At 53.2% G+C, this 7,500-nt stretch overlaps 4 pseudogenes; all 4 read right to left on the bottom strand.

Moving 5' to 3' along the window:
* Window positions 1–2,746: 2,746 nt before the first annotated feature.
* LOC137329535 (U2 spliceosomal RNA) lies at window positions 2,747–2,863 on the bottom strand (annotated as a pseudogene).
* A 961-nt stretch (window positions 2,864–3,824) lies between these two features.
* On the bottom strand, window positions 3,825–3,941 carry LOC137329532 (U2 spliceosomal RNA; annotated as a pseudogene).
* A 961-nt stretch (window positions 3,942–4,902) lies between these two features.
* LOC137329375 (U2 spliceosomal RNA) lies at window positions 4,903–5,019 on the bottom strand (annotated as a pseudogene).
* A 965-nt stretch (window positions 5,020–5,984) lies between these two features.
* LOC137329221 (U2 spliceosomal RNA) lies at window positions 5,985–6,101 on the bottom strand (annotated as a pseudogene).
* Between the last annotated feature and the right edge of the window lie 1,399 nt (window positions 6,102–7,500).

Here is a 7,500-nt window from a genome sequence, read left to right as displayed (position 1 = left end):
CGGTGTGTGTGTGTGTGTGTGTGTGTGTGTGTGTGTGTGTGTGTCAGTGTCAGTGTCAGTGTCAGTGTCAGTCTCTCTCTCTCTCTCTCTCTCTCTCACTCTTACTCAGAGCTGCTGTGGAAGGAAACCTTTTTAAAAAGAACTTGCATATTGAAAAAAAGATGTGTCTCAAGCTGCCGGGCCCTGTCCATTGTCACGTTAATGGCAGGACGGGGCAGGACTGCTTTGACCAGGAGACCTGTTTTCTGGGACGCAGGTGTGAGATTCCAGGGGACCTGCTTTGTGCTGATTTCCCTGCCTCCCTCCCTCCCCCCCAGGACTTCCTTCTGAACACCTTTGTCGTTTGAGCGAGGGCCAAAAGCCTGCCTGTGAAAGGGAAGGATCAGCCGGTCAGCCCCCTGCTGGTCGCTGCTGCCAGTGCAGCAGGCGTGCGTGTGTCCTCGGCCTCGTGTCCAGGTCCCTCAGGGACTTGAGGCAGCTCTCCCCGGTGGTCTCGTGGTCAGGACCGGGCTTCGAATCCCGGTCGGGGGGGGATGACTTTCTGCTGCAGATTAATTGGCATGAAGGAAAGTCTCCCCTCCTGAGCGTAAAGCTCCACCCTCACCACCACCACCGCCTTTTCCTCCCCTTGACAAACGGACAGACAGACAGTCAGACAGTCAGTCCAGTTCGGGAGCGCAGCTTTCATTAAGCAATGGCATTTGTGACAACTCATCGTCTGACAGGTTGATGATTTCCCCACACGCCTCCTGCCGAATAAAAGGCTCACCCTCCCGGACACTACCCCCAGAATCACCCACCCCGCCCCCCCGGGGTGAATATTAAGCCCGAGAACACCGACTGTAACCAACCGCAGTGAAAAGTTGAAGTGGCAACTCATTAACCAGATTTATTTTGGGCAACTCATTAACCAGATTTTTTGTTCATTTGGTTTATGAGTTGCCAAGTGTAAATCTGGTTAATGAGTTGCCACTTCAACTTTTCACTGCGGTTGGTTACAGTCGGTGTTCTCGGGCTTAATATTCGCCCCGGGGGGGGGGGGGGGGGGGTGTATAGCGGGCGATGGCCGGTGTGGAGTGCGTTTTTTGGGGGTTGATTTTCACTTTGCCTCGCTGGTGGAATTTGTGGGAGGCAGGCAAGGGGAATGGTGTGGGCTGGTGGGCGGCAAGGGAGATGCTTGCTTCGGGGTGTTATCCTCACTTTGGTCCGCTGGTGAGAGTAGGCAGCGGCAGGCCGGCAGGCAGGCAGGCAGGCAAGTGTGATGTAGTGTGGGGTGCAGTGCAGTGCGGTGCGGTGCTGCCCTGTCGTTTATGAAAGGTTGTAATGACACTGCTTTGCAGCTGACCATGTCCACTGATTTGTGACGCCCGTATGGAGGCTGATATCTCAGGAGGGCCGAGGCCGATTTCCTCCGGGGACGGCTCGTCGCGTGCGGCAGGACGAGGCGCAGCGGACGGTACCGAGCGCTCGGAGGTGCGGCGCTGCCCGCCGGAGGTACAGCGAAAGGCTGCAAACCGCTTTCCGCCTGCTAACTCGGCGGCCGTCAGACCGACCGACTCCGCTTTACCACCGGAGCTAGAGTCGGGCAAGGGGCACCGAAGGGTACCGGAAGGATCGCGTTCGCACGACGGGAAGTCGACTAGCGGGCCGCCGAAAGCGAGCCGGGGGCCCCCGGTTTTTCTGTCCCACCTGGAGACTGATATCTCAGGAAGGCCGAGGCCGATTTCCTCCGGGGACGGCTGGTCGCGTGCGGCAGGACGAGGCGCAGCGGACGGTACCGAGCGCTCGGAGGTGCGGCGCTGCCCGCCGGAGGTACAGCGAAAGTCTGCGAACCGCTTTCCGCCTCCTCTCACCGCACGGCTCTCCTTTTCACCCACTGGCGGATTTTCACCCTCCGACTGCTCGCTACCGTCCGCTGCGCCTGGTCCGGGCCCTGTCCATTGTCATGTTAATGGCAGGGCGGGGCAGGACTGCTTTCACCAGGAACCCGGTTTTCTGGGTCAGAGGTTCCAGGGGACCTGTTTTGTGCGGACTTCCCTGTGTCCGTCCCTCCATGCCTTCCCCCCAGGACTTCCTTCTGAACACCTTTGTCGTTTGAGCGAGGGCCAAAAGCCTGCCTGTGAAAGGGAAGGATCAGCCGGTCAGCCCCCTGTTGGTCGCTGCTGCCAGTGCAGCAGGCGTGCGTGTGTATTCGGCCTCGTGTCCAGGTCCCTCAGGGACTTGAGGCAACTCTCCCCGGTGGTCTCGTGGTCAGGACCGGGCTTCGAATCCCGGTTGGGGGGGGATGACTTTCTGCTGCAGATTAATTGGCACCTCTGAAAGAAAGTCTCCCCTCCTGAGCGTAAAGCTCCACCCTCACCACCACCACCACCGCCACCTTTTCCTCCCCTTGACAAACAGACAGACAGACAGACAGACAGACAGTCAGTCCAGTTCGGGAGCGCAGCTTTCATTTGGAAGCAGACCCTGCTTGTTTAAAGTCAACGACGCCAAGTTATTTTGCACTTTGAATTATATCGCTCCGTGCGAGCGGCACTCAGCCTTGGAGAAGAAAAAAATACCACTGAGCTGAGAAAGTTCTTTTTAAAAAGGTTTCCTTCCACAGCAGCTCTGAGTGAGAGAGAGAGAGAGATATCAGCTTTATTCTCAGTAATAATACACACACACACACACACACACACACACACACACACACACACAGAGACACTGGGAAAGAGCTGATTTTCCTTTTGAATATCTCCCCACGGGGAGCTGCACCGTTCCCAGAAACACTGCAATACTGGGTCGATGCGTGGAGTGGACGGAGCAAGCCCCTATTCCATCTCCCTGTTCTAAAAATCAATTAAAAATAATAATAAATAATATGTGTGTGTGTGTGTGTGTGTGTGTGTGTGTGTGTGTCGGTGTCAGTATCAGTCAGTGAGTCAGTGTCTCTCTCTCTCTCTCTCTCACTCAGAGCTGCTGTGGAAGGAAACTTTTTTAAAAAGAACTTGCATATTGAAAGAAAGATGTGTCTCAAGCTGCCGGGCCCTGTCCATTGTCATGTCAATGGCAGGACTGCTTTCACCAGGAACCCGTTTTTCTGGGTCAGAGGTTCCAGGGGACCTGTTTTGTGCGGACTTCCCTGTGTCCGTCCCTCCCTGCCTGCCTTCCCCCCAGGACTTCCTTCTGAACACCTTTGTCGTTTCAGCGAGGGCCAAAAGCCTGCCTGTGAAAGGGAAGGATCAGCCGGTCAGCCCCCTGTTGGTCGCTGCTGCCAGTGCAGCAGGCGTGCGTGTGTATTCGGCCTCGTGTCCAGGTCCCTCAGGGACTTGAGGCAACTCTCCCCGGTGGTCTCGTGGTCAGGACCGGGCTTCGAATCCCGGTCGGGGGGGATGGCTTTCTGCTGCAGATTAATTGGCACCTCTGAAAGAAAGTCTCCCCTCCTGAGCGTAAAGCTCCACCCTCACCACCACCGCCGCCTTTTCCACCCCTTGACAAACAGACAGACAGACAGACAGTCAGTCCAGTTCGGGAGCGCAGCTTTCATTTGGAAGCAGACCCTGCTTGTTTCAAGTCAACGACGCCAAGTTATTTTGCACTTTGAATTATATCGCTACGTGCGAGCGGCACTCAGCCTTGGAGAAGAAAAAAATACCACTGAGCTGAGAAAGTTCTTTTTAAAAAGGTTTCCTTCCACAGCAGCTCTGAGTGAGAGAGAGAGAGGGAGAGAGAGAGAGAGAGAGATATCAGCTTTATTCTCAGTAATAATACACACACACACACACACACACACACAGAGACACTGGGAAAGAGCTGATTTTCCTTTTGAATATCTCCCCACGGGGAGCTGCACCGTTCCCAGAAACACTGCAATACTGGGTCGATGCGTGGAGTGGACGGAGCAAGCCCCTATTCCATCTCCCTGTTCTAAAAATCAATTAAAAATAATAATAAATAATATGTGTGTGTGTGTGTGTGTGTGTGTGTGTGTGTGTGTCGGTGTCAGTATCAGTCAGTGAGTCAGTGTCTCTCTCTCTCTCTCTCTCACTCAGAGCTGCTGTGGAAGGAAACTTTTTTAAAAAGAACTTGCATATTGAAAGAAAGATGTGTCTCAAGCTGCCGGGCCCTGTCCATTGTCATGTCAATGGCAGGACTGCTTTCACCAGGAACCCGTTTTTCTGGGTCAGAGGTTCCAGGGGACCTGTTTTGTGCGGACTTCCCTGTGTCCGTCCCTCCCTGCCTGCCTTCCCCCCAGGACTTCCTTCTGAACACCTTTGTCGTTTCAGCGAGGGCCAAAAGCCTGCCTGTGAAAGGGAAGGATCAGCCGGTCAGCCCCCTGTTGGTCGCTGCTGCCAGTGCAGCAGGCGTGCGTGTGTATTCGGCCTCGTGTCCAGGTCCCTCAGGGACTTGAGGCAACTCTCCCCGGTGGTCTCGTGGTCAGGACCGGGCTTCGAATCCCGGTCGGGGGGGATGGCTTTCTGCTGCAGATTAATTGGCACCTCTGAAAGAAAGTCTCCCCTCCTGAGCGTAAAGCTCCACCCTCACCACCACCGCCGCCTTTTCCACCCCTTGACAAACAGACAGACAGACAGACAGTCAGTCCAGTTCGGGAGCGCAGCTTTCATTTGGAAGCAGACCCTGCTTGTTTCAAGTCAACGACGCCAAGTTATTTTGCACTTTGAATTATATCGCTACGTGCGAGCGGCACTCAGCCTTGGAGAAGAAAAAAATACCACTGAGCTGAGAAAGTTCTTTTTAAAAAGGTTTCCTTCCACAGCAGCTCTGAGTGAGAGAGAGAGAGGGAGAGAGAGAGAGAGAGAGATATCAGCTTTATTCTCAGTAATAATACACACACACACACACACACACACACAGAGACACTGGGAAAGAGCTGATTTTCCTTTTGAATATCTCCCCACGGGGAGCTGCACCGTTCCCAGAGACACTGCAATACTGGGTCGATGCGTGGAGTGGACGGAGCAAGCCCCTATTCCATCTCCCTGTTCTAAAAATCAATTAAAAATAATAATAAATAATATGTGTGTGTGTGTGTGTGTGTGTGTGTGTGTGTGTGTGTCGGTGTCAGTATCAGTCAGTGAGTCAGTGTCTCTCTCTCTCTCTCTCTCTCTCTCTCACTCAGAGCTGCTGTGGAAGGAAACTTTTTTAAAAAGGACTTGCATATTGAAAGAAAGATGTGTCTCAAGCTGCCGGGCCCTGTCCATTGTCATGTCAATGGCAGGACTGCTTTCACCAGGAACCCGTTTTTCTGGGTCAGAGGTTCCAGGGGACCTGTTTTGTGCGGACTTCCCTGTGTCCGTCCCTCCCTGCCTGCCTTCCCCCCAGGACTTCCTTCTGAACACCTTTGTCGTTTGAGCGAGGGCCAAAAGCCTGCCTGTGAAAGGGAAGGATCAGCCGGTCAGCCCCCTGTTGGTCGCTGCTGCCAGTGCAGCAGGCGTGCGTGTGTATTCGGCCTCGTGTCCAGGTCCCTCAGGGACTTGAGGCAACTCTCCCCGGTGGTCATGTGGTCAGGACCGGGCTTCGAATCCCGGTCGGGGGGGATGACTTTCTGCTGCAGATTAATTGGCACCTCTGAAAGAAAGTCTCCCCTCCTGAGCGTAAAGCTCCACCCTCACCACCACCGCCGCCTTTTCCACCCCTTGACAAACAGACAGACAGACAGACAGACAGTCAGTCCAGTTCGGGAGCGCAGCTTTCATTTGGAAGCAGACCCTGCTTGTTTCAAGTCAACGACGCCAAGTTATTTTGCACTTTGAATTATATCGCTACGTGCGAGCGGCACTCAGCCTTGGAGAAGAAAAAAATACCACTGAGCTGAGAAAGGTCTTTTTAAAACGGTTTCCTTCCACAGCAGCTCTGAGTGAGAGAGAGAGAGAGAGAGAGAGATATCAGCTTTATTCTCAGTAATAATACACACACACACACACACACACACTCAGAGACACTGGGAAAGAGCTGTTTTTCCTTTTGAATATCTCCCCACAGGGAGCTGCACCGTTCCCAGAAACACTGCAATACTGGGTCGATGCGTGGAGTGGACAGAGCAAGCCCCTTTTCCATCTCCCTGTTCTAAAAATCAATTTAAAATAATAATAAATAATATGTGTGTGTGTGTGTGTGTGTGTGTCGGTGTCAGTATCAGTCAGTCAGTCAGTGTCTCTCTCTCTCTCTCCCTCACACTCAGAGCTGCTGTGGAAGGAAACTTTTTTAAAAAGAACTTGCATATTGAAAGAAAGATGTGTCTCAAGCTGCCGGGCCCTGTCCATTGTCATGTCAATGGCAGGACTGCTTTCACCAGGAACCCGGTTTTGTGGGTCAGAGGATCCAAAGGACCTGTTTTGTGCGGACTTCCCTGTGTCCGTCCCTCCCTGCCTGCCTTCCCCCCAGGACTTCCTTCTGAACAGCTTTGTCGTTTAAAATAATAATAAATAATATGTGTGTGTGTGTGTGTGTGTGTGTGTGTGTGTGTGTCGGTGTCAGTATCAGTCAGTGAGTCAGTGTCTCTCTCTCTCTCTCTCTCTCTCTCTCTCTCACTCAGAGCTGCTGTGGAAGGAAACTTTTTTAAAAAGGACTTGCATATTGAAAGAAAGATGTGTCTCAAGCTGCCGGGCCCTGTCCATTGTCATGTCAATGGCAGGACTGCTTTCACCAGGAACCCGGTTTTCTGGGTCAGAGGTTCCAGGGGACCTGTTTTGTGCGGACTTCCCTGTGTCCGTCCCTCCCTGCCTGCCTTCCCCCCAGGACTTCCTTCTGAACACCTTTGTCGTTTAAAATAATAATAAATAGTATGTGTGTGTGTGTGTGTCGGTGTCAGTATCAGTCAGTCAGTCAGTGTCTCTCTCTCTCTCTCTCTCTCTCTCTCACTCAGAGCTGCTGTGGAAGGAAACTTTTTTAAAAAGAACTTGCTTATTGAAAGAAAGATGTGTCTCAAGCTGCCGGGCCCTGTCCATTGTCCTGTCAATGGCAGGACTGCTTTCACCAGGAACCCGTTTTTCTGGGTCAGAGGTTCCAGGGGACCTGTTTTGTGCGGACTTCCCTGTGTCCGTCCCTCCCTGCCTGCCTTCCCCCCAGGACTTCCTTCTGAACACCTTTGTCGTTTCAGCGAGGGCCAAAAGCCTGCCTGTGAAAGGGAAGGATCAGCCGGTCAGCCCCCTGCTGGTCGCTGCTGCCAGTGCAGCAGGCGTGCGTGTGTATTCGGCCTCGTGTCCAGGTCCCTCAGGGACTTGAGGCAACTCTCCCCGGTGGTCTTGTGGTCAGGACCGGGCTTCGAATCCCGGTCGGGGGGGATGACTTTCTGCTACAGATTAATTGGCACCTCTGAAAGAAAGTCTCCCCTCCTGAGCGTATAGCTCCACCCTCACCACCACCGCCGCCTTTTCCTCCCCTTGACAAGCAGACAGACAGACAGACAGACAGTCCAGTTCGGGAGCGCAGCTTTCATTTGGAAGCAGACCCTGCTTGTTTAAAGTCAACGACGCCAAGTTATTTTGCACTTTGAAT

This window comes from Heptranchias perlo, chromosome 12 (assembly GCF_035084215.1).
Source record: "Heptranchias perlo isolate sHepPer1 chromosome 12, sHepPer1.hap1, whole genome shotgun sequence".
In the NCBI taxonomy this organism is placed as follows: Eukaryota; Metazoa; Chordata; class Chondrichthyes; order Hexanchiformes; family Hexanchidae; genus Heptranchias; species Heptranchias perlo.
Note: the sequence above shows the minus strand (reverse complement) of the source record. Positions and strands in the feature narration are given on the sequence as shown.